We start from the raw sequence: 27,135 nt of genomic DNA on the forward strand, positions 1-27,135 counted from the left end.
GACACATCGAACGCTAGTGACTGAAGACCAGACGAGTTGTGGAATGACATCAAGGACATCACCCATGAAGAAAGCAAGAGGTCACTGAAAAGACAGGAAAGAAAGAAAAGACCAAGATGGATGTCAGAGGAGACTCTGAAACTTGCTGTTGAGCGTCGAGCAGCTAAAGCAAAAGGAAGAATTGATGAAGTAAAAGAACCGAACAGAAGATTTCAAAGGGCCTCTCGAGAAGACAAGTAAAGTATTATAATGACATGTGCAAAGAGCTGGAGATGGAAAACCAAAAGGGAAGAACACGCTTGGTGCTTCTCAAGCTGAAAGAACTGAAGAAAAAATTCAAGCCTCGAGTTGCAATAGTGAAGGATTCCATGGCAAAAATATTAAATGATGCAGGAAGCATCAAAAGAAGATGGAAAGAATACACAGAGTCATTATACCAAAAAGAATTAGTAAATATTCAACCATTTCAAGAGGTGGCATATGATCAGGAACCGATGGTACTGAAGGAAGAAGTCCAAGCTGCTCTGAAGGCATTGGAGAAAAACAAGGCTCCAGGAATTAATGGAATATCAATTGAGATGTTTCAACAAACAGATGCAGCCCTGGAGGTGCTCACTCATCTATGCCAAGAAATATAGACGATAGCTTCCTGGCCAACTGCCTGGAAGAGATCCATATTTATGCCTATTCCCAAGAAAGGTGGTCCAACTGAATGCGGAAATTATAGAACAATATCGTCAATATCACACGCAAGCAGAATTTTGCTGAAGATCATTCAAAAACGGCTGCAGCAGTATATCGACAGGGAACTGCCAGAAATTCAGGCTGGTTTCAGAAGAGGACGTGGAACCAGGGATATCACTGCTGATATCAGATGGATCCTGGCTGAAAGCAGAGAATACCAGAAGGATGTTTACCTGTGTTTTATTGACTATGCAAAGGCATTCGACTGTGCGGATCATAACAAACTATGGATAACACTGCGAAGAATGGGAATTCCAGAACACTTAATTGTGCTCATGAGGAATCTTTACATGGATCAAGAGGCAGTTGTTCGGACATAACAAGGGGAAACTGAGTGGTTTAAAGTCAGGAAAGGTGTGCATCAGGGTTGTATTCTTTCACCATACCTATTTAATCTGTATGCTGAACAAATAATACGAGAAGCTGAACTATATGAAGAATGGGGCATCAGGATTGGAGGAAGACTCATTAACAACCTGCGTTATGCAGATGACACAACCTTGCTTGCTGAAAGTGAAGAGGCCTTGAAGCACTTACTAATGAAGATTAAAGACCACAGCCTTCCGGATGGATTATACCTCAACATAAAGAAAACAAAAATCCTCACAACTGGACCACTGAGCAACATCATGATAAACGGAGAAAAGATTGAAGTTGTCAAGGATTTCATTTTACTTGGATCCACAATCAACAGCCATGGAAGCAGCAGTCACGAAATCAAAAGACGCATTGCACTGGGCAAATCTGCTGCAAAGGACCTCTTCAAAGTGTTGAAGAGCAAAGATGTCACCCTGAGGACTAAGGTGCGTCTGACCCAAGCCATGGTATTTTCAATCGCATCATAAGTATGTGAAAGCTGGACAATGAACAAGGAAGACCAAAGAAGAATTGACAACTTTGAATTGTGGTGTTGGCGAAGAATATTGAATATACCATAGACTGCCAAAAGAACAAACAAATCTGTCTTGGAAGAAGTGCGGCCAGAATGCTTCTTAGAGGCAAGGATGGCGAGACTGCGTCTTACATACTTTGGACATGTTGTCAGGAGGGATGAGTTCCTAGAGAAGGACATCATGCTTAGCGGAGTACAGGGTCAGTGGAAAAGAGGAAGACCCTCAATGAGGTGGATTGACATGGTGGCTACAACAATGAGCTCAAGCATAACAACGATTGTGAGGTTGGTGCAGGACTGGGCAGTGTTTCATTCTGTTGTGCATAGGGTCGCTATGGGTCGGAACTGACTCGACGGCACCTAACAACAACAACATACTCAAGGTCATACTTTGGTTCTCACAGACTTGTTCTAATTTTCTTCAGTTTCAACTTGAACTTGCATATGAGTATTGGAAGGTCTGATCCACAGTCACCCCTGGCCTTGTTCTGACTGATGATATTTATGTTTTCCATTGTCTCCTTCCACAATGTTGAAAAGCAAAGATGTCACTTTAAGGAATAAGGTGCCCCTGACCAAAGCCATGGTGTTTTCAATTGCCACATATGCGGGCAAAAGCCGGACAGTGAATAAGGCAGACATAGTCGATTTGATTCCTGTGTATTCCATCTGGTCAGGTCCACACGTACAGTCACCAATTATGTTGGTGAAAAATGGTATCTACAATGAAGAAGTCATTGGTCTTGCAAAATTCAATCATGTGGTCTCCAGCATCGTTTCTATCACCAAGGCCATATTTTCCAACTACCAAGTCTTCTTTGTTTTCAACTTTCACATTCCAATCACCAGTAATTATCACCGAATCCCGATTGCATGTTTGATCAATTTCAGACAGCAGAAGTTGGCAAAAATCTTCAATTTATTCATCTTTGGGCTTAGTGGCCAGTGAATAAATTTGAATAATAGTCATATTAACTGATTTTCCTTGTAGGTGTATGGATATTATCCTATCACTGACAGCATCGTCCTTCAAGATAGATCTTGAAATGTTCCTTGAACACAACGCCATTCCTCTTCAAGTCGTCATTCCCAGCATAGTAGACCATATGATTGTCCGATTCAAAATGACCAATACCAGTCCATCTCAGCTCACCAATGCCTAGGATATCAATTTTTATGTGTTCCATTTCATATTTGACAATTTCCAATTTTCCTAGATCCATGCTTTGTACATTCCAGGGTCCAATTATTAATGGATGTTTGCAGCTGTTTCTTCACACTTTGAGTTGTGCCACATCAGCAAATGCAGGTCTTGAAAGCTTGACTCCATCCACGTCATTAAGGTCAACTCTACTTTGAGGAGGCAGCTCTTCCCTAGTTGTCTTTTGAGTGTCTTCCAACCTGAGGGGCTCATCTTCCAGCACTATTCAGACAATGTTCCACTGTTATTCATAAGGTTTTCACTGGCTAATTCTTCTCAGAAGGAGAAAGCCACGTCCTTCTTCCTAATCTGGCTTAATCTAGAAGATCAGCTGAAACCTGTCTGCCACGGGTGGCTCTACTGGTATTTGAAATACCAGTGGCATATCTTCCCATATCACAGCAACACACAAGCTCCCACAGTACGACAAACTGACAAACACATGTGGGGAGTAGAACATGGGAGAAGAATAATGTAGGGAGCTTTGACTCTCAAACAGTGGTTGGGATCATGGGCTTTGGGCTCAAAACGAACTGAGACATGAAATAAATAACTTCCAGCCTAAACTTTAATTTCCTCATCTGTTGTTGTGTTGCTGTTAGGTGCCATCAAGTCGATTCCAACTCATAGTGACCCTATGTACAACAGAATGAAACACTGCCCGGCCCTATCCCATCTTCCCAATTGTTGCTATGTTTGAGCCCACTGTTGCAACCACTGTGTTAGTCCATCCCATTGAGGGTCTTCCTCTTTTTCATTGACCCTCTACTTTAACAAGCATGATGTCCTTCTCTAGGGACTGATCCCTCCTAGTAACATGTCCAAAGTACATGAGATAAAGTCTCACCATTCTCACTCCAAGAAGCATACTTCCTCCAAGACTGACTTGTTCATTCTTCTGGCAGTCCATGATACATGCCTGCCTCACAGGCCTGTTGTGAGAAATAAATGAGCTAACATACATAAAGCACCTAATAAGTATTCAACACATGGAAATATTATTATATACTATGATGAAGATTTCAAAGCAGCATCGTGTTTGAACGAAAATTTATTTATATCTATCTGATTTTTTTTTTTTTTTTTAGCTCTAAGCAACTGTACCTTCTCTGGAACTCTATACTCTAGTGGAGAGAGAATCTCAGGTGATAAAGTGCTCAAAAATTGATTGTGGTGATGTTTGATACTCTTTGAATGTACCAAAAACCATTGAACTGTATGCTTTAAATGAATGAATTGTATCATATGTGAACTATATCGCAATAACACTGTAAAAAAAAAAAAAAGGAATTGAAAAGGGAAAACATGAAGGTAGTAATATGATCCTTATGCTTATAAAAGCTAAAATGAAACTGCTTAATAGTTAAGAACTGAAATAATGTGAGGGAAAATTTTGTTTTAAACCCTTATATAAACTCATCAAAGTTCTGGGTTCCTAAATACACATACAGGATATTATTTAGTATACGGTCACTATGAGTTAGAATCCACTCAAAGGAAATGGTCTGAGAGTAATAACTGGTTACCAGCCCAAATAACTCTTGAATCGGTCCTTACCATTCATCATCTTTCCCCTGGACTCTTACAATAGCCTTTAATCAGTTTGTCTTCCATTCAACTCATTCTCCATACCACACCTAAACCAAACCCATGGCCATTGAGTCAATCCCGACTCTTAGCAACTGTATAGGTACCCTATAGGTAGAACTACCCCATAGAGTTTCCAAGGCTGTAATCTTTAGAGAAGCAGACTGCCACATCTTTCTTCCACAGAATGGCTGGTAGGTTCAAACTGCTGATCTTTCGGTTAGCAGCTGAATCCTTAATCATTGTGCCATCAGGGCTCCTTATATCACCCCTAAGAAGTTTTCCTAAGCAAAGAAAATTTAAGCATGTGAATCCTCTGCTCAATAACATTCAGTAGCTCCCACCATCTCCAATATAGAGTTAGAAATCTCTAGAAAGGCTTAAAATTCTTTCATTTTCCATGTGCTGATTACTCTTTCCAACCATATCTCCTACCACCACCCCATGTAAATGTGGGATTTGACCAAACTGAACTATTTGAAGTCCACATCCTCTTGCTTCCATATGTGTGTAAGTTGCCTGCTATGTCCACTCACCCTTGTCCACTTGGAAAACTCATGTATATTTTTCAAGACAAAACTAAGGCTTCTCTTCCTTCTTGCAATCTTGTCTTTCCTTCCCAGATGGCCTCCTAGGTGATTCCTACTCTATGATTCTCTCATTCCGCCATTTATTCAATAAATATTTTTGGAGTGGCTACTGTGGGCCGAGCACATAGTATCTGGTGTGTACCTTTATTATAGCAGGTCTCACACTGCTATGACTTTGTACATTGCTGCCTCCTCCCACTAGACTATGGCTCCTCAAGGAGAGAGATCATATTCTGCTGTTCATCTTTGCATCCCTGCCCCTAGAACACTGTCTGACACATTGTAGGTGCTTAATAAGTTCCTTGAATAAATGGAAAAAAGGAACTAAAGAGGTCATTTGAATATTATCAAGATTACTTCCAAACTGTCCTTTCATCACAATAGAAGGTACTGATACAAAACAAATACGTTTTATTAGTAGTATCAGTAGTGGCAGTTTTGTGGTTGTTCAGATTTAAAGTTGTTAAAACAGCCCAAACTAGGGTATATAATTATATACATAAATATATATATGTACACACAAATATATATTTTCATATTTGAACATGAATTTAAAGCAGATGAAATAAACCATTAACATAAGATAGTGATTTTTCTCACTTCTGACTTTTCACATATATTCTTTTCCAAAAACATGTATGAACATATACTTATGAGGAATAAAAGGTGAAGTTCTCCATCTCCAGAGATCTCCATTCATGCTATTATGCAGATAACTTTCAGTTTTCTTCAACCACAATTTCTTCAGTAAGCCCCAAATCAACATTCCCAGTTGATGGCCAGACATATCCTCCTGGGCATGATGTCCTGTTAAAGAAATTAGTTCCCTTTCTTTTGATTTCAAAATATCTAAAAACCAGTAAACTCAGAAACATTGTGATCCCAAAATACTATTACATTTCCTGCCAAATTTGTTCTAGTCTAAACCTCCTGGGGTTTCTATGTTAATATGAAAGTGTTCAGGACCGTGGGGACAACCTCTTTGCTGCTATACTAACCAAGTTCTCAAGGTGCTGCTTCTACTCTAAATCATCAAAAGGCATATTAAGACCATTACTGGTTGTAGGTTGTGGTACATTCCACAACAAAATTGGCCTAGACTCTTCAAAAAAAAAAAAAAAAGTATACATATATATAAAAGGAAAAAAAGTAATGTGAAAATCTAAATAAAACACTTTATGTTAACCTGATTGGATAGTGATTTAAAAAAAAAAAGCTATTAAATTTACTTTGCAGACAATTAGTTACAGTTTAATATAGACTAGATTAGATTTTTTTTTTTTTTAGATTAGATTAAGACACTTTCTGAGGTATGATAATGGTATTGTGGTTATGTAGGAGACTGTCCTTATTCTTAGGGGATGCTACTAAACTATTTAGGGTAAAAAGTCACCATGTCTGCATTTTACTTTCAAATAGTTTGGGGGGAAAAAAAGTGTGCATATAGAGAGAAATAAAAATGGCAAACTGTTATCATTGTATAGGGTGTTCATACCATTCTTTCAACTTTGCAATATGTTTCAAAAAAAAAAAAAGTGAAGTAAAATCCTCTTTGAAGGATGGTTTTCTTAAATGATTGCACCCTGCTACAACACACCAAAACAAACCAGTTGGCATTTAGTCAATTCCAACTCGTGGAGACCCCATGTCTTCATGTGTTTAACCTGGTGTGTTAAAGCAGAGCTGTGCTCCATAGAGTTCTCAGTGACTGATTTTCCAAGAGTCGATCACTAGTCCTTTCTTCTGTGGTGTTAGTTGGTGGACCCAAACCTCCAACCTTTTGATTAGCCACAGAGCATGTTAACAACCACTGGCATTTCTATAGTATCAATCGTACCAGCAACAGACTTAAACTTATCTCTATGAAAGACCTATCTCAATTAGAAAAAACTGTGTGTTGCAGTTTTTTCTAACTGAGATGGGTTTTTCTGTAGAGATAAGTTTTAAGTCTGTTGCTGGTACGATTGATACTATAGAAATGCCAGTGGTTGTTTCTGATGGTTAAGTCTAGAGCTGTATTTAAATCAGAAGATTCGATTCCTTAATCCTACCCTAGAGCCTACCAAAAGATGTAAGGTTAAAATTATTTTTTCCTAGAGAGCAAATATCAAAAACAAGTTCATGGCTTTCTCTAATAAATACTTTTTTGCTTGAGTGTTTCCCCAGGAGAGAAAATGTGCAAATGTGCGTATGAGACACATGGAAGAAATTCTCCATCATTAATGCATTTCTTCATCATCCGAATGTTCTGTAAACTAAACAGTGCTCACTGAGTTTAAATTGTTTCTGTATTTTTCCACATATATCAAATCTCCCCTTCTACAGCCTCTATCCCTACCCTAGCCCCAGAGAGTTTCTTAAAATGGACAGCAAATTCTAAGGGAAGCCGCAGGTTCTAAAAGAGGCTACAAGTTTTAAAAATCACTCGACATGGTACCTTTGCTTTGAACAAGGCCTCTTCAACAAAGTCTGCTGTGTGAACCAGCTGTGGTGGTAGATTACACAGCTGAATGCCTTTTGGGGATATTCTTTCCAAAGTCCATATGTGGTATGGAATGTTTTCTGGTCGCCAACAAGCAGAAAAGGGTCCAGAATTGTCTTTTCATGGGAAAAAGTTTGACACACATACACACACACACACACACACTGGAGAACTTCATTTCAAAAAGTCAGAGTAGACAAAAGAAGATGCTTCATGAGATATAGCTACCCTATAGAAATAAGAGAAAATATTGGCAACAGAGCAGAAAAGTGTCTAAGTTTCCCTATTTTTAAGAAAGAGCTTGGCTGTAGTAGGAAACAAGATGGCACAACCTAGAAAGCATGGGAGACAAAACATTAGCCTTGTGACAAAGAACTTGAAAACTTAAAGGAATAATTTCCTTTTGTTTCCAAAGTACTCTAGACAGCACTTGAACAGAATGAATGTCAAACTAATACCATTCTCTGAGAGTCATTATCATTTCTTAAATCCTCCTGGCTTCCCTCTCAGGCCAATAGCAAGAGTCGTGCATGATACAGCATTTTGCTAGCTATTAGTAAAAAAATTCTAATTACATACTTGATAAATTTCCATTTAACTTAAAACTTTGTGGCTCCAAAGGGTAATTTCTTCTTCAATTTTCAAAATAATGTACGAACACAGTAGAAACAAAAGATATAACTGAGAAACACTGATGAAAATTTAGCTATATCTTTTTATAGCTCACATTTAAGGATGAATGTCTACTGTATTTAAAGGTTAGGCTGAATTCATTGATATAATTGATGTCTGTCATTGGGCTATCTCCATCACACCTGGCCTTATTATCACAGCAGAGTCAGATAAAGGGATTTTTCACATGCTTCTCATTCTTTAGCAAGTACAACTTAGGTGTGAAAGGAATGTTTCTTGCCACTTAAGCCTGGCTGTTCTCCCACTCTGCTCTGTCCTCATGGTCTTGCAGCTGTCAAGCTTTGGCAAGCTTTACTTTAGACCATATTCGCCACACTTGAGATTCACTCTAATGGGGTCACCTCTCAGCTTTGGTTTTTACCACCTATAGGTCATAGCTTAACAGGGCAAATTTATTATGTAGGAAAAATTTTTTTCTAGATAACTCAGAAGTGAAAGGTGAGGAGAAAGAAATTGTAGGGGTCAGGTATGTTTTTATACAGCTAAATTGGAATCCATTTTAGAAGTATTATTAAAGTTAACTCCTGCATTTTACATTGCTTGTATGTTTTTTAGAGATGGGAGGAAAACATAGTTCAGACCAGGCTACTTTTAGGAAGTTGTGTAAATTGTTGAAGCAATAGTCATCACTGGCATGGTATAAAACTAGCTGTTCAAAAATTAGGGTCAGGGAAAATCTTGAGCTGTGTGTTTTTAGTAGTGCTTAGGTGGTAACACAGTCAACACAAAGTTTATGTGATGAAGACTTTCACATATATCAGTGCATTTTCATGGTGATCCTGAGAAGTAATTGTGATTTCCTCATGTGTGGACAGATGACAACAGTGAGACACAATTAAGAAATGTGCCCATGGTCACATCATATATAAGTAAGAGGAAGAGTTGGAGTTCCATCTCACACTCACAACCATAATACTACACCGCAATGTCACAGTGATATGGGTGCTGGGGGCACCAAAAAAAAACCAAATCCATTCCATTGCCGTCGAGTCAATTCCAATTCATAGCAACCCTACAGGACAAAGCAGAACTGCCTCATTGAGTTTCCAAGGAGCATCTGGTGGATTTGAACTGCTGACCTTTTGGTTAGCAGCTATAGCACTTAACCACTATGCCATCAGGGTTTCCGCTGGGACATGGGGGTCCAAATTCAGCCCATGGTATCTTGATGTCATTACACATTGCCGAGTGTAACTTATTTAAATGAATAACTCACTTCTAAGTGTAAACAGAAATGAGCATTCATCCAACAAATTTGACCCATGTTACAAGAAACTTGGGGGGAGCCCCATAGACTTTCTATAATTCCAACATCATACTAAGAACCTTAGTAGTCAGGAGTTCAAATATTTGTACTGACTCCCTTGGGAAATTAAGACGGCTTCATGTTGTTTCTAAAAGTTGCTTTGTCTGGAACCACTCGTATAGTTGTTAGAACCCATCTTAGTTATCTAGTGCTGCTATAACAGAAATACTACAAGTGGATGGCTTTAACAAACAGAAGTTTCTCTCACAGCCTAGGAGGCTAGAAGTCCAAATTCAGGCCACCAGCTGTAGTGGAAGGCTTTCTCTCTCTGTCAGTTCTGGAGGAAGGTCCTTGTCATCAATCTTCCCCTGGTCTAGGAGCTTCTCAGCACAGGGTCCCAAAAAACACACCCTGCTCCCAGCACTTCTTTATTCATGGCATGAGGTCTCATCTCTCTGCTTGCTTCTCTCTCCTTGTATCTCTAGTAAGATAAAAGGTGAAGCAGGCCACACACTAGTGAAACTTCCTTTACATTGGGTCAAGGCTGTGACTTGAGTAAGGGTGTTACATTCTACCCTAATCCTCTTTAACATAGCTTAATCTTGCCTCATTAACCACAGGCAGAGATTAGGATTTACAACACATAGGGCTGGGTCTTACATACTTTGGACATGTTGTAAGAAGGGATCAGTCCCTGGAGAAGGACATCAAGCTTGGTAAATACAGGGTCAGTGGAAAAGGGGACGACCCTCAATGAGATGGATTGGTACAGTGGCTACAACAATGGGCTTAAGCATAACAACAGTTGTAAGGATGACGCAGGACGGGGGAGTGTTTTGTTCTGTGGTATACAGGATTGCTACGGGTTGGAACCAACTTGATGGCACCCAACAATAACAACAGGACAATTACATCAGATAACCAAATGGAGGACAACCGCACAATACTGGGAAACACAGCCTAGCCAAGTTGAAACACACTTTTGGGGCACAATTTAATCCATAACAGAACCTAACTTGGCTGACCTAGTGTACTTGTCAAGGCTTTTTTCTGTATTTCAGAGGTAAAGGGAGTCAGGCCAGAGTGACCACTATAATCTTTGGAACAGTCACAACTGTCTACTTGCAGGACACAGTTGCAAGAAAGTAGACTGCTTTCGAGATGAGTGGAGGTAGCAAAAAAGAAAGTTTTTATGAGTCTATGGATAATGTTTCCTGGATATAGGGTAGAGGAAAGGGAGGTTATCAAGCAAATTGGCTCTATCCTGAAAAGACCAGAGATAAAATTCTGAAGAACTGAAATAGAAACCTTTGTGGATATCTGAATCTCACTATTTCCAATCCTCAAGGCCAATGGTCCTGACTTGCATTTTCTTTATAAAGTGTCACAGAATTATATATTTTATCCCATATAGTAAATACTCTCTAAGTATAATAGAATTATAAAATGAATAATTTATAATGTTGAAAACAGGACTTTTGAGAAAATCCTAAATGAGTTGAGTTTGGTTAATACAAAGAATAAAAGGCTGAGAGGTGGCCCATGTTTGAATAAAAACATAAAAAGTTTTAATAATGAGAGAAGGTGAATACACTCTTTTTTTTCTGGAATAGTCTAAGTGTAGTGTGTAAAAAAAGAAAGATAAAGATGCCATCCTTTTCTAAATATACATTTATTATTGCCATCAAAACCATTAACCGCCTTTTGGCATGACAGGCTACTATATTAGTTGCTATGCAGAGCAATTTAGACAGAAATCTTGCCCATTCCTTTAGGAATTATAGCCTAATTCCTGCAAAGCCTGCTACAGCACAATATAACAAATGCTTGCTGGTTGATTGATCTCAGAGAGAAAAAAAATGGTACAGCTGAAGGTGTTGAGGGCTCCGGGCAGCCAAAGAGAAATAGTGAGTAAATACAGAGATTCTAGAATATCTGCATTAAATACATGGCAGAACAGTGAGGTAAGGAGTGAATGATCAATGCCCAACAGAAGCTATCAAGAAAAACAATCAAACCCACCAACTCTGGGACCACTTTATAACATCGTTATTACATCTCGCAGTGGATGCTTCGTAAATACCTACTGGCTTTACAGAACATAACGTAATCAAGTTATGTCAGGATTTCCCCCTGTGTCATTTGAGAAAAAAAAAATTCAGCTTATTTCATGTAACTAAAACATTTACAACAGGATTCCACTGTATTTGTTTTCCCGTTTTTGATACTGGTTCTATTGGCAACTATATTTTGCTAAGAAAGTCTTCAATAGTGAACTAAGTATCTAAAACTTTTAGTTTTAAATTCAACCCATGGCAAGCCCTCTCCCAATAATTTCAGTTGCTTTCTTCTCAGAGCGCTCCTGAGAAATAATGACAACAATAATTTAATGCCAACTATCAATGCCATTGCCCAGGAACATTGTTTTGAGGCTATTATGAGTTCTACGGTGTCTTACACAATGGTGCTCAGGGAACAGCCAAGGTGAGGCGGGAGGCCACACCATGTGTGTATTCATTCCAAGTCGACTTTAAAAAAAAAGAAATCTGCATTTTAAGCAGAGAGTCAAAAATGTGATGCCATCCTAATAGTATTTATTGATCATCTACCCTCTAAGCTTTCTGGGAAAACAAGGACCAAAAATTATTTGCATCCTCCCAAATCTTTGATACAGCCATAAATACTAGAAAGAAATCAAGACAGAGGGAGAGAAGAAGAGATTTCTAATCCCATCAACAACTTGCCAGCTTTATTTTTATATTTCAGACAAATACTTGTTCCTCCTGTCTCTAGGCACACATTCAGAAGAATGACTTACCTGTAGTTTTGGTAGCTTCAAGGGAGGGTTTAGGATTTATTGATATAAAGGAAAGCAAGCACAGGCAAAAGACACCCACATTAACTACCTTTATGTGCTTTCTGCAGCTTTTCAGATGACAGGGACATCAATATCCAGTTAACTTTGCAGAGCAGTTAGTTATGATGTTAAGAGCTTAAGCGGAAAGAAGTACAGGCTGGCAACCAGGCCAACTGGAAGTCAGCCTGAGGCCTGCAGGGCCCAAATACCTGCAGGAGCAAAGCCCTGAGAGTGCTGGTTGACTCAGTAGCTAAATGTCAAGCTAATTTGTATTCACGCCAAGAGATTCCATGTTATAAAGATAAATGAATAAATTGTATAAAGATACCATTTTTAAAGACCATATTAACCTCATTGATGAAATCACCAGTGCCTCTCTAAATTTTCTGTCTAAGGTAGTCCTTTGCTGAAAAATGGCTACAAAGTAAACTCTATGGTGGTAAGCCCAAACGATGAATGGCTTGGAAATGGTAATAAGAGAGGAGCAATATATGGGACTGTGCAGGTACCAGCAGAGCTTTCAGACTAAGACAGACTAGGAAGAAAGGCCTGGCAATCTACATCTGAAAATCAGCCAATGAAACTGCTACGGCTCACAATCATCTGATCCACAACCTCTCATGGGGGTGGTGCAGGACCAGGCAGCATTTGTTCCATCATGCATGGGGTAGCCATGAATTGGGGCTGACTCAACAACAGCTAACAACAACCAGCAGTGGCAAATACAAGATTTTTTTGAAGTGTCATGTTTTATACTCTTATGAATTAGGCATTCTGCCCCTATGAATCTGGCATTCTATCCCCTGGTATATATCCTTGTTTGTTTTAATATGAGAATGATGTGTTGTTATTTGGTTGTTTTGTTGGGCGTTGATACTGCAGGAAGAAATACCCCTTCTCTCTTTGCCTTGTTACTCATTCTGTTTGAGAAGCCTGGTTCTTATGGGAATGCACACACTAGCAATCCCATAAGATTCTTTGCCACAGTTCTCTTTAGATAAGCCATTCCTCATTCCCATTTTGTAAGAAAACCCATAACCTCTTACCCAACCTAAATACAACTGTCAACAGACCCATACAATCAGTTATGTAAAGGATCATAACTCATAGATGTAAAATGAAATGGCCACAATTATTTGCTATGTGCAATATTTTTGTATAAATGAAACACAAATAATTCAAATAAATTTTCCATATTCTGAGTTTCACAGTCCAAATCAATAGAGGACATATGCTGTGTCTTCCACATCACCAAATGCAAAGAACAAATCAGACTCCAGGACAAAGGTGAATATCTATTGTTGGCACAAAAATGAGAAGGTAGCCAAATGGACAACTGAAATACTTTCACTTTTTCAAATTTTTTTAAATTAAAATTAAAAACTTATTGATGAAAACCCACATGGAATAACCAAACCAAAAACCAAACTCACTGCCGTCGAGTCAATTCTGACTCATAGTGACTTTACAGGACAGTATAGGACAGAGTAGAACTGCCCCATAGAGTTTCCAAGGAGCACCTGGTGGATTTGAACTGCCAACCTCTTGATTAGCAGCTGTAGCACTTAACCACTATGCCACCAGGGTTTCCCCACAAGGAATAAAGGCAATAAAATACACTTTCCAGGCCTTTCTCATCCTCAGTCTGAAAAAACCCTTCTAAAAGCCAAGGAAAGAAGTATTTCTCCCCTGTATGTCTCAAGATTATCCATCTGGCATTATTATTAACTGGTTTCTCACCTGGCAAGATCCCTGCGCACCTAGGCTAACTCCTCCCATTCCTCTGCTCCTTGAAATGAAATGCTGACCTAAAACCAGATACTACTGATGTACCTGCATAGAATTTGACCCAATGACCCACATCCTATATTGCCTAAATCACAAGACACACTGAAAAGTATTTCCATAAAATAAACTCCTCAGCAGGTAAGGAAGGCTTAGCTAATGACTCCATCAAACATGACATGGGAAACAAGACAATAAGAGCAACTACTCTGGAATGGTGTCAGGAAAGGTGTGCATCAGGGTTGTATATATTTTCACCATACCTATTCAATCTGTATGCTGAACAAATGATCCGAGAAGCTAGACTATATGAAGAAGAATGGGGCTTTAAGAATACAGGAAGACTCATTAACAACCTGCGTATTGCAGATAACGCAACCTTGCTTACTGGAAGTGAAGAGGACTTGAAGCACTTACTGATGAAGACCAAACACCAAAGCCTTCAGTATAGATTACACCTCGACATAAAGAAAACAAAAATCCTTATAAACTGGACCAATAAGCAACATCATGATAAACAGAGAAAAGATTGAAGTCAAGGATTTCATTTTACTTGGATCCACAATCAACAGCCATGGAAGCAGCAGTCAAGAAATCAAAAGACGCATTGCACTGGGCAAATCTGCTGCAAAGGACCTCTTGAAAGTGTTAAAAAGCAAAGATGTCACCTTGAAGCCTAAGGTATGCCTGACCCAAACCATGGTATTTTCAATCTCATCACGTGCATGTGAAAGCTGGACAATGAATAAGGAAGACCGAAGAATTGCCACCTTTGAATTGTGGTGTTGGCAAAGAGTATTGAATATACCATGGACTGCCAAAAGAATGAATAAATATGTCTTGGAAGAAGTACAACCAGAATACTCCTTAGAAGCAAGGATGGCGAGACTGCATTTTACATATTTTGGACATGTTGTCAGGAGGGATCAGTCCCTGGAGAAGGACATCATGCTTGGTGAAGTAGAGGGTGAGTGGAAAAAAGGAAGACCCTCAACGAGGTGGATTGACACAGTGGCTGCAACAATGGGGTCAAGCATAACAAGCATAACAATGATTGTGAGCATGGTGCAGAACCGGGCAGTGTTTTGTTCTGTGGTACATAGGGTCACTAAGAGTCAGAACTGATTCGACGGCACCCAACAACAACAACAACTCTGAAATGGTGATCTTTTGAATTACATTGTCAGGGCCATAAACTCTTTCCAAGACAAATATAAGTCATACACTTAGTTGTACAAAGGTCATTATCTCTGATGTAATGCTAAAAGGGTAACATTATGAAAAGCATATTTTACAGATGAACTCCTGCAACTGATTAATGTCAACTGATTAATCATAGTACATGTTCCAACTCAATAGTTCTCACATTCATTTCTGAAATGGATGGTTCTATTAACTTCTCTTCTTCAGTCTCACCATCTCTAAGACAGGGATGAGAGAGTTCTGACTTCATAGGCTTGTTGGGAGGAATATGACTCCTTTTTTTTTTTTAACCTTTCGAAATAATTCATATAAAATACAATTCACCAATTTTAAGTCGATTCCGAGTCATAGCGACCCTATAGGACAGAGTGGATACTATGTGGATACTATGATAATTTTCTGCATCCTTCCCCAACCTCCTGGTAACTACTATCTTCTTTGGCTTCAACGGCTTTACCTAGTCCAGATATTTCATGTAAAAGAGATCATACAATATTTGTCCTTTTGTGCCTGACTTATTTCACTCAGCATAATGTTTTCAAGGTTCATCCACATAGTAGCATGTATCAGAGCTTCATTTTTATTTATAGCTGAATAATATTCCACTGTGTTATGTGTCACATTTGTTTTTATCCATTCATCTGTTCGTGGGCACTTGGGTTATTTCTACCTTTTAGCTATTGAAAATAATGCTACAATGAACATTGGTGTACAGGTGTCTCTTTGAGTTGCTGCTTTCAATTCTTTTGAGTATATACCTAGGAGTGGAATTGCTGCGTCGTATGGTATTTCTAGGTTTAACTTTCTTAGAAACCACCAAAACATCTTCCACAGCAGTTGCGCCATTTTACATTTCCATCAGCAATGGTCAAGGGTTTTGATTTCTTAAATGCTTATTGTTTTCTGTTTTCTTTGTTTGTTTCTTTAATGCCATCCTAGTGGGTGAAAAATGGTATCTCATTGTGGTTTTGATCTCCCATTTCCCTGATGACTAATAATGTTGGGTTGTTAGTCTTTTTGTTGTTGAACTTTATGGGTTCTTTTAAGTTTTCTGGATATTAAGCCCTTATCTGATATGTGGTTCCAAATATTTCCTTCAATTTTGTAGGTTGCCTCTTCACTTTCTCGATAATGTCCCTTGATGCACAAAAGTCTTTAATTTTGATGAAGTCCAGTTTATCTGTTTTTTCTCTTGTTGCTCATGCTTTCTGTGTTATATCTAAAAAACCACTTTCTAAAAGGAGGTCTTGAAGCTTTACCCCTATGTTTTCTTCTAAAAGTTTTATGGTTTTAGCTCTTATTTTTAGGTCATTGATCCATTTTAGGTTAATTGTTTTGATATGGTGTGAGGAATAGGTCTAGTTTCATTCTTTTGCATGTGGAAATCTAGTGGTCCTAGCATTATTTGTTGAAGAGACTATTCTTTCCCCCATTGAATAGATTTGGCACCTTATCAAAAATCAACTGGATTTATTTCCAGATTCTCGATTGTATTTTATTCGTCTATATGTCGATTCTTATACAAGTACTACACTACTTTTATTACTATAGCTTTGTAGTATGTTTTAAAATTGGAACTTGTGGGTCTTCCTACTTTGTTCCTTTTTTAAGATTGTTTTGGCTATTCTGGGTGCCTTGCAATTCCATAAAATTTGAGGATCAACTTTTCCAATTCTGCAGAAGAAAAAAAAAGAAAGCTGTTGGAATTTTGATAGAAATTGCCTTATATCTCTAGAATTCTTCAGATAGAATTTCAGGGAGGATAAACCCAAAGAGATCCATGCAGAGACACATTATAATCAAACTATCCAAATCCAAAGATAAAGAGAAAATTTTCAATGCAACAAGAGAAAATCAAACCCTCACATACAAGGGAACCCCAATAAGACTAAGTATTGACTTTTTCTCAGAAACCATGGAGACTAGAAGGCAGTGGGATGATATATTCAAGGTACGGAAGGGAAAAATTATCTTCTTCACAATTACTAAAAGATGACTTTCAGCAAATCCAAGATAAATGCCAAGTCATTCCATTTTATTTGGACGTTTTGAATCTCTATAAGCTTTAGTGGAGCAGAAATAAGACTCAGAAAAAAAAATGTTATTAAAATTATAACCCCTTGAGAAATGATAAAGGAAAAGAGGGACAAATTAGCCGTGGTGCAGAATTTATTAGCGAGAAGCAGGAAAATAAAATCTTAAATCTTACCCTTGAGTTATTATGGTCATACAGCGTGATCTATGGGAAAGTGGCAGAAAGTAATCAGGTAAGAGCTAAAATAGACAACAGGGAGTATAACTTTCCCAGCAAAGAGAAAACTACACTGACTTAAATGTTTTAAAAGACTTTATTTAACCTTAACAACTTAAACATTTCACAGTCAATTTATTAAAAATCTAGATAAACTGTTCAAAGTCTGTCCTTTTAATATATGTGACAAATTTTCATTCTCACAAGTAGCAGTGATCCCTGAACCACTCCATAGGACATTGAGAAAGCTAGTCTTAATTCAAAGACATTGGAAGGAAAAAAAAAAAAGAGCAATTTGCCTACCTGAGCTTAGAGATAACCATTTAAATTCTTTTCTTTTAATCCTATGCATAAACCCTGTGTATGAGTGGTTAATTGTATTTTTACAATTATTGTTACTGTTGTTGTTGTTAGGTGCCATCGAGTCACTTCTGACTCACAGCGACCCTATGTACAACTGAACAAAACACTGCCTGGTCCTGCACCATCCTCACAATCATTGCTATGTTTGAGCCCGTATTTACAGCCACTGTGTCAATCCATCTCATTGAGGGTCTTCCTCTTTTTTCACTTTATTTTACTAAACATAATGTCCTTCTCCAGGGACTGGTCCCTCCCGATAATATGTCAAAATACACGAGACAAAGTCTTGCCATCCTTGCTTCTAAGGAGCATCCTGGCTGTACTTCTTCCAAGACAAGCTTGTTTGTTCTTCTGGCAGTCTATGGTATGTTCAATATTCTTCACCAACACTATAATTCAAAGGCATCAATTCTTTAGTCTTCCCTATTCATTGTCCAGCTTTTGCATGAATATGAGGCAATTGAAAATACCATGGCTTGAGTCAGGTGCACCTTAGTCCTCAAAGTGACATCTTGGCTTTTTAACACTTTAAATAGGCCTTTTGCAGCAGATTTTCCCAATGTAATACGTCATTTGATTTCTTGAATGCTGTTTCCATGGGCTTTGATTGTAGATCCAAGTACTCTAGGCAATTTAAAATTACACATATCTAAGCCTGGATCCAGAGCCCTGGTGGCACAGCAGTTAAGTGTTGGGCTGCTAACCAAAAGGTTGGCAGTTTGCATTCACCAGCCGCTCCATGGAAACCCTATGGAGCAGCTCTACTCTGCCCTATAGGGTCATTATGAGTCGGAATCAACTTGACGGCAATGGATTTATGGTTTTGGAAGCCTTGATTCAGCACAACACAATAGCAAGTCACTGGACAACTAAAAACAAACAGTTCCTCATCACCTCAGTCACAGATATGGAAATATTAACCTTAGAGCATTTCCATCTAGTACTAAAGGACTGTATGCATCAAGGTACTGAAGCAACTTGAACTCCTTCAGTGTTGTCATTTCTGAGCATGGCTTTGCCTTATCTTTAAGTTAGCACAGTGCAAATTTAGTAATGGAAAAAAGTTCAAGGCTGCCTTGTTTCATTGAAAGGAATGAATACACAGGGTATATTACTTAGAAAAATATCTTTCAAATACTGCACAAATCTGACCTAAGTGTACATCAGTGAATAAATCTAGCGTTGTGTGTGATCTCTTTCTTCGTGGGTAAATGCTTATGAAGCTGAAGCATTTGGGTGACTTCTAGAATCTATAACCACTCAGGCAGGGACCTCCTAGTTGTTGTTGTTAGGTGCCGTTGAGTCAGTTCCGACTCAAAGCAACCCTATGCACAACAGAACGAAACACTGCTCGGTCCTGCGCCATCCATACAATCATTGTTATGCTTCAGCTCATTGTTGCAGCCACTGTGTCAATCTACCTCGTTGAGGGTCTTCCTCTTTTCCGCTGACCCTGTACTCTGCCAAGCATGATGTCCTTCTCCAGGGACTGATCCCTTCTAACAACATGTCCAAAGTATGTAAGATGCAGTCTTGCCATCCTTGCTTCTAAGGAGTATTCTGGTTGTACTTCTAAGACAGATTTGTTCTTTTGGCAGTCCATGGTATATTCGATATTCTTCACCAATACCAGAGGACTTCCAAAATCACAGAAACACAGACTATCAGAGACATCAAAAGAGGGAGTGGTTAGAGCTCAGGCTTTCAATTCAAACAGACCTGAATTCTAATCCTGGTTCTATTACCTATTAACTGTGTAGCTAATGTCATTATTCAATCATTTTATGACATTTTCATAAACCTAAAGAAGACTCCATGGAGCAAGTGTTCCCTAGGTTTCAAAGATTCAGTCTAAGAGCTTCTCATGCTTCCCTTCCCCCACCCCCATCTCTTTCCTGGCAACAACCAAGGGAACTAGGCTAGGCTCCAGGGAGGGCACAACCCCATGTCTGTTTCCCATCACCTTCTCAAGTACTCACTTTCTCCCTCCTCTTTCTCCTGAAGTCTGAATACTCCCCACTCATCTCTAACCCCCTACCTTCTGCTTGGTCTTCTAAATAGTTCTCTTTGAGTCTCAGGCAATTTCTCTCCTCTCCGATTTCATGTGTAAGCCAAAAACACAACCTGAAATAAGAAAAAAATAAAATTAAACTCTTAAATATTTAGGAAAATTGGGCTTAACAACAAGCCAGTGACATCAATAGCTTTGCAAGTGCCCGAAGTTTTTCAGAACCTGTACAAAAAAAACACAGTGGTTCAAGCTTGGACTTTGAAATCATACAAACCTGTGTTCTACTCCCAGCTCCAATTCTTACTAGCAGCGTATTCTTGGAAAACCTGCATAACCTCAAACTCCTTTTTTCTTCACTGTTAAAGTGAGAAATTGAGATAATTTACATAAAGCACATAGCACAGTGCATTCAAAAGCTGGGCAATGATAAGGAAGGCCGAAAAAGAATCGATGCCTTTGAAGTATTGTGTTGCAAAGAATATTGAATATACCTTGGACTCTCAGAAGAATAAGCAAATCAGTCTTGGAAGAAGAACAACCAGAATGCTCTTCAGATGCGATGATGGCGAGACTTTGTTTCACTTACTTTGGACATGTGATCAGGAGGGACCAGTCCCTGCAGAAGGACATCATGTTTGGTAACGTAGAGGGTCATCGAAAAAGAGGAACACCATCAATGAGATGGATTGACGCAGTGGCTGCAACAATGTGCTCAAACATAGCAACGATTGTGAGGATGGCACACAACCAGGCAGGATTTTGTTCTGCACATAGGATCACTCGCTATGAGTCAGAACAGACTTGACTGCACCTAACAACAACATTGCACACAGCCTACATGGCAAGTATTCAGTGAATATTAGCTATTATTAATACTATTACCTTCTTCCTCCTATTTCTCATATCTAGATTTTCTTTGATCACCAGGATTCAAGATAAATTTTTAACAATTTTTTTTATTCTAAGTATGTAGAGTAAGAAAACTTTCTACTGTTTTTCATACACATTTACAAGAAAGCAGCTTCATTATGTGCTATTGTGGGCTAGCCTAGGAACCTAAACATTTGGTTGTAAGCTGCCGGGAGAGGGGTGGGAGATAAATATATTCCAAGTTCTAAATCCACCTTGACAAACTTTAGATCACGACCTGTTTGCAAGTTTACAAGAAAAGGCTTTTAGAGTCAGCACTTAGTGGAAGCCACTCATAAATTCATTTTAACTGTTCCCTGGGTTCCTACCCAGCACCATTTCACAGATTTGGGAAGGGGATGCAGGTGGAAGTGACACTAATTAGAAGAGCCCTCTAGAAGACATATGAAACTAGGCGTTAATATTAGATATAGTGAAGAATGGAGTAGCGAGATCAAAGACTAGGCAAGTCTGTGGGATTCTCTTGAAATAATACATCAAGGTTTTCTCAGTATAGACATTAAGTGTTACAGTGACTCTTTAGACCTTTCACCAAGTCTCTTAAGCAGTAGACTTGGGAGAGTACGTCCTAGAGCCAGTACATGTTTCTAGAGAAGCACCTTCAGTGGTGGTTACCTGATCACCATATGTATGAGTTTTCAAAGCATGAAATTTTTAATTAAAGCCTTTCCCTTTGCAGACTCTACCCTATAACTGTCTTTTCACCATTCTTCTGTATTTGATTCCCTCTTTCCTGTAGCTCCAGAATCTAGTGCATTCTAGACAATGGGTGGGAAAAAGTAGAAAAAAAAAAAATCATGTATCCTCTCAAGAGAGGAAATGATGAAATTATTCATTGCAAATTGCCTGGGATGAGACTATATAAGCCTCCACCGGCAAATGCAAAGTATCTTTATGTCTGTTTATGAAAGTGAGCTGTCTCCCATATGTGAATATGTACTTGGGTAAAGTCATGTTAGAGGCCACTTGTAAGACCTTCCTTTTGCTGCCTTCTCACCTATATTTATGTGTGAAATGAGATAGATTTCTTATATAAAGTAATACTTATATCCCCAATACCATACCATAACATACCCATTGCCATCGAGTTGATTCCAACTCATAGCGACCCTATAGGATAGAGTAGAACTGCCCCATAGAGTTTCCAAGGAGTGCCTGGTGGATTTGAACTGCCAAACTTTTTGTTAGCAGTCATAGCTCTTAACCACTACACTACCAGGGTTTCCATATTCCCAATAGAGTATCATATTAATAAATTATAATGTGGATCTTTGAATAGGTATTTTAACTGTTGACTACTGTATCAGAATACTTTTACACATTTTCTTTTCATAATATAGTGATTCTACAAATTTAGATATTTGCAAAATTTTGGTAATTTCTGTCAAGGTTAATATGATTAAATTAAGTGGAGTATGGATAGAGCTAAGGAAATTATAAAATGCTTCATTTGAGGAACTCATTGACCTACATGTGTTAAATCTGAGTCAGACTCCCCTTGATACTAGCATTAAGGAAAAAGAATTTGCTCCCTCCCACCCATCCCACGGTTAGATTTATTTTTTATTACTGCTCTTTTGCATTCTAGCTCCGATGCTTGCTGCCTTTGTCATTTTAAGATACTCAGAAATGAATGCCATCTTTTGCTATTTCAAGTAGATTTAGAGTCAGAAAAATATGGGACTCTTTAGATAATGGTCTTCTCTTCTGTAATTACATAAACTCAGTCCTGATTTCTATGTCCTAATATTGCCCTCTTCCCTGTGTTCACCAAGCTTAACCACTGTGTCACCAGGGCTCCTTTAAGCATTCAACAAATATCTATTGGCATGCTGGAGCCACAGAGTGAACAAGGGAGACACAGTCTCTATACCATTGCAAGTTACAGAGCAGTCCTAGCTTCAGATGGAGCTTTTTATATGGTTTACACAACATGACTAGAACCTGGTTTCTCTTTATCTATCTTTCAGTCCAGCCAATCCTGAGAAAGCCTCTGGCAATGATTTAGAGGTGAAAGCTTTCATGTCCCATTAGCTTACACTTTGATTCTGCTTAAGAATTCCCCTTTATTTATAAACTTTAGGGTTTCAGATAAATGTGACAAGAGCTGCCGAAAGTTAAAGTATTTGCAAGGATTGTCATTTCCTCTGTTAATCGTGATTTCATTTTCCTCATTTGGAACTGGTTAGAGAAAACTGCAGTCTACTCCATTCCAACCTTGTGTTGGTAGAAATAGTTCTTCTTCACCTTGTTTTCTACCTAGAACACTTGATATAATTTAAAGCCACATGTTACACCTGATCACCAACCTCGTAGGGTTTCCAAGGCTGTGAATCTTTACAAAAGTGGGTTTAAACCACACACCTTTTGGTTAGCAGAGGAGTGCTTTAACCACTATGCTACCATGAGTCCTTTTTAATGTTTCCAAACCAAATTCATTGCTGTCGAGTTGATTCTGACTCATAGCAATAGCAACCCTGTAAGACAGAGTCCTATAGAGTCTGAACTATAGAGTAGAACTGCCCCATAGAGTTTCCAAGGAGCGCCTGGTGGATTCAAACTGCCAACCTTTTGGTTAGTAGCCATAGCACTTAACCACTACACCACAAGGGGAGCTTTAGACAATACCAATGCCAAGTCCTGAAGAGTCCGTTGTAATTGGTCTGGGGTCAAGGTTGAGAATCACTGCTCTAAGTAGAACCTTTATAGAAACGAAGATGTGTCCCTAAGAAACATACCAAATTTGCAAATGTAACTGATTTAAATGCCATAGCCAATCAGTTAGAAAGGGTTAGAGTTGACCAAGAATTAAATTAAACTCAGAAACAGGAAGGAATATTCTCTAGATCAAGAACAATCCACCCATCTGCATACGCTTTTGCCCACATCTCTATCGCCACCACCTGGTCTAAGCCACCATCACCTTCTCCCTGGGCCACTGCAACAGACTCCAAACCTTTCTCTTGCCTGCCGCCAAATTATTCTCCACACAGCAGCCATAAACCAAAAAAAAACCAAACCCATTGCCATCAAGTCAATTCTGCCTCATAGTGACCCTATAGCAGCCACAGTGAACTTAAAATGTAAATTAGAACATGTCACCGCCTTCCTCAGAAACCTTCTAAGGCTTCCCATAGCACACACTATGCAATGCAAAACCTCTTCAGCTGTCATCCCCTCGCTGGCACTCATTCATTGCACGCCAGTCACATAGGCCTTTCTTTTCCTCCATGGCTTTCCCATCTCAGGGTTTCTTGTGTGTGCTGTCCCCTCTGCCTAGAATGATCTACACACACATACCTTACCTCTTCCCGCTACACATAGAAATATTCTTTGCCTTGCTCACTCTACTTACTGTTCAGGTCTCAGCTTCAATGTCACTTCCTCAAAGAGACTGTCCCTGACCCCCAGTCTAAACTGAGTCCCCTGTTTATACTTTGTTAGTGTTTTGGTTTTTTTTTTTTTTTGTCTTCCTCATGTGGAATTATTTGTACAATATCTGGCTCCCAGCCCAGAGTATAAACTCCCTAATGACAAGGACTATCCTGTTTTGCTCATCCATGTATGTCTCAGTACTCAGCCTCACCCTGGCCCATAGTAGTTGCTCAATAAATAATTATTCAGTTTAAATTAAAGAATTGCGGAGGGGTCATTGTTTTGTGTTTTATTATGGCAGATATATATGTAACAAATCATTGCCATTTTAACGTTCTTCACATGTACAATTTAGTGACAAGAGCTGTTTTATTGTACCATTTACTTACACTGAGAAACACTGTAAAAAAATAGCTTATGAATTATATAGCCATATTTACTCAAGATGATGTGTAGAACCTTGTTTACTACGTGTGTGTGTGTGTGTGTGTGTTCTCTTTACAAAGACCCATAGGAGAGAGAATTTTTCATAGTCTCAATTCTAGGAATAGTTATGTTTCTCTTGAGTAACTAGTTGGTGATTTTCTACCATATTCTATAAGTCATGTAACCAATCAGCTTTTCCTCTTTGCTTTGGCTGGGAGGAAGCTCAGAGCATTATGGCCCTTCCCTACTCCACCCCAGGACAGGTTCTCATGATAAACATTTTGCGTTCTAACCTCAACCCAAGTTTCGTCTAATCAATTCTACCTTCATTTTCCCTCTGTGCCTCACAGGGGGAAATTATTTTCAATGATAGTCTATTTATAAGCAAACATAAATACTCTCTGGAAAAAGTAAAACATAGAAAATAAATTAAATATTGAGAGATAACTTTTTTAAGGAAAAAAGAAAAAAGTATCTATGCCATGACTTGTGTTTAAGGGAATTCAATAACTAACACCTCTTTTCCCTGCTTGAGGGAGAGAAAGAAGAAGCAGACAGAAGAAGATCTGACTGGGCCCAGCCACATGGGCAATGGCAGGCTTACTAATCCATCTCAAACAGCAATGGAAGACAATGGCCTTTGTAGACAGAAAGTATGAGCACAGGAGCATGCCGAGAGCTTCTATCCCTAAGTTTCAGCAAGGTCTCTACAGACAGATCCCAAAGAGAACAGCAAAGGGCCCAAGCATTGCATGCCAATGTTCCCAGATTTACTAATCAGACAATTCTCTCCACTCCCCTCAGGCAGAGAGGTCAAGACTGTTAACAACAAGTGATGTCCCTTCATAGAGAAACATTAAGCAAAGGGAAAGGACATCCCCTCTCCGCAAGTATCATTGACTTCATAACACTGACTTCAGCTAGTAGGTATTTCAGCTAGTAGGTATTTTATAACATAAAGTGACAGTAAATAATGGTCTATGGATACGCCCAGGCATGAATTTGGGATGTGGTTAAAGTCATATCAGAGAACCAGCTCCAGTATCTGCTACCAATCATTCCAACCAGTTCATGTATTCAAACAGTTCAGCTCAACAGTAAGATATAAAATACTTTTTCACCCTGGAAAAATAGCCCAGATCTTTCCAAAGCTGATTTAAACCCTAAGAAAAACATCTCCGCTCCCTAATCAATCGTCATCGAGCTGTAATGAAAGAAGCTCTTTTGTTATTCCTTCCTGCCTGGAATTCACCACCCTCCCAGTTGTCCCCCAAACCCTCCCCACGCCCTCCACCTCCCACTCCTAGCTATTTCCTAACCTCCACCCTTCACTGTTCTACTCCCATTTCCAGAAATGCAGCAGCGTCAGAGCAGGGACATAAAGATGGGATAAGAAACATCTCTTAAGAACAGGGATATAAAGAGGGGATAATATTTAACAGAGAAATTTGGAAACTCCCCACAAGTGTTTGGGAAGGATTGTGGCTGGAGACTAGATTTTTGGACAACTTTTGCAGCCCTGCTACTAGCCCTAGATTTTTCATATTGTTTATATTTTTATATTAATTGTTTATTCCTCTTGCCTTCACTTACTCTTCTTATAAACTCCAGAAGGTCAAGGCCTCTACAATTTGCAAATTGAAAGCCCATCAGAATACACGGTAGTGTTATCCAAAGAGTCATTAATTGATACTTACTTGTTATTAATCACGAGTAGCCAGCTGTCATTGCCCACGTGTGCCAATTCCTAATTCCCTCATCTGCTAAGAGTACACTTCCTTGAATACCTTCAACACATGTAGGTTTTCGATGATATTTTTAAGTCATTTGTTTAAAATCTCCTTTTGCTGGTTTAGGCAACTTCTTCCTTCTTTCCTATCTCTGCTTTCCTTCAGCCATTTCTATTCTTAGGTGGGTCAGTGCTATTGATCTGTCAGGCTACTCCCTTCTCACTGCTTCTGAGATCGTAGAAAGAAAACTAGTCACAAATACCCTGCCTCACGGAGAACCAGGAGGCTGATCCTCGGACCAAAGTCTGAAAAGGAAAACTTTTTGCCATATGATGGTTTAAAAAAAAGAAAAATTTTCACATTTGTCTCAGGAGGTATGATTAATGTTCATTTATTCTCCCTAATTCTATATGTTCAAAAAAAAAAAATCTAGAGGTAATTAGCTGATATGCTTTGCTATTTTTCTCTCTGCTTCTCCACTAGGGAGGCAGGCTTTGACGCAGACTGTCTGCAGCTCCATCACTGACTACACAGTGTTCCCAGGCACCTTGGTGATTGGAGAGATGGTAGAGCCAACCCCTCACACAGGTTAGGGTCAAGGACGCTTCAGGCCCTGAAACTGACAACCTCAATGGCTGCCTACGTCACACAAGCCTGGATCTGGGTTCTCTCAACCATCAGTTCTGGGAACTAGCCAAACACTCCGTCAGTGTCCCTCTTGGAGTGAGCCCAAGCTGGGGGCTCAGTAGCCTTCCTTGTTTTCCAGAAT

At 39.0% G+C, this 27,135-nt stretch overlaps 1 protein-coding gene and 1 long non-coding RNA gene across 3 annotated transcripts in view; one reads left to right on the forward strand and one right to left on the reverse strand.

Moving 5' to 3' along the window:
* LOC111750161 (uncharacterized) overlaps nt 1–27,135 on the reverse strand; it is a 228,258-nt gene that overhangs the window by 145,832 nt on the left and 55,291 nt on the right. For both annotated transcript variants that reach the window (XR_010323174.1, XR_002785316.2), the window contains exon 2: nt 19,933–20,018. This is a non-coding gene — a long non-coding RNA (uncharacterized LOC111750161). The remainder of the gene's footprint in view (nt 1–19,932; nt 20,019–27,135) is intronic.
* Nucleotides 1–27,135, forward strand: part of RHOJ (ras homolog family member J) — a 107,757-nt gene that overhangs the window by 36,869 nt on the left and 43,753 nt on the right. The gene's annotated exons all lie outside the window — the stretch shown is intronic.

The sequence above is a fragment of the Loxodonta africana genome, chromosome 10, assembly GCF_030014295.1.
Source record: "Loxodonta africana isolate mLoxAfr1 chromosome 10, mLoxAfr1.hap2, whole genome shotgun sequence".
Taxonomy (NCBI): domain Eukaryota; kingdom Metazoa; phylum Chordata; class Mammalia; order Proboscidea; family Elephantidae; genus Loxodonta; species Loxodonta africana.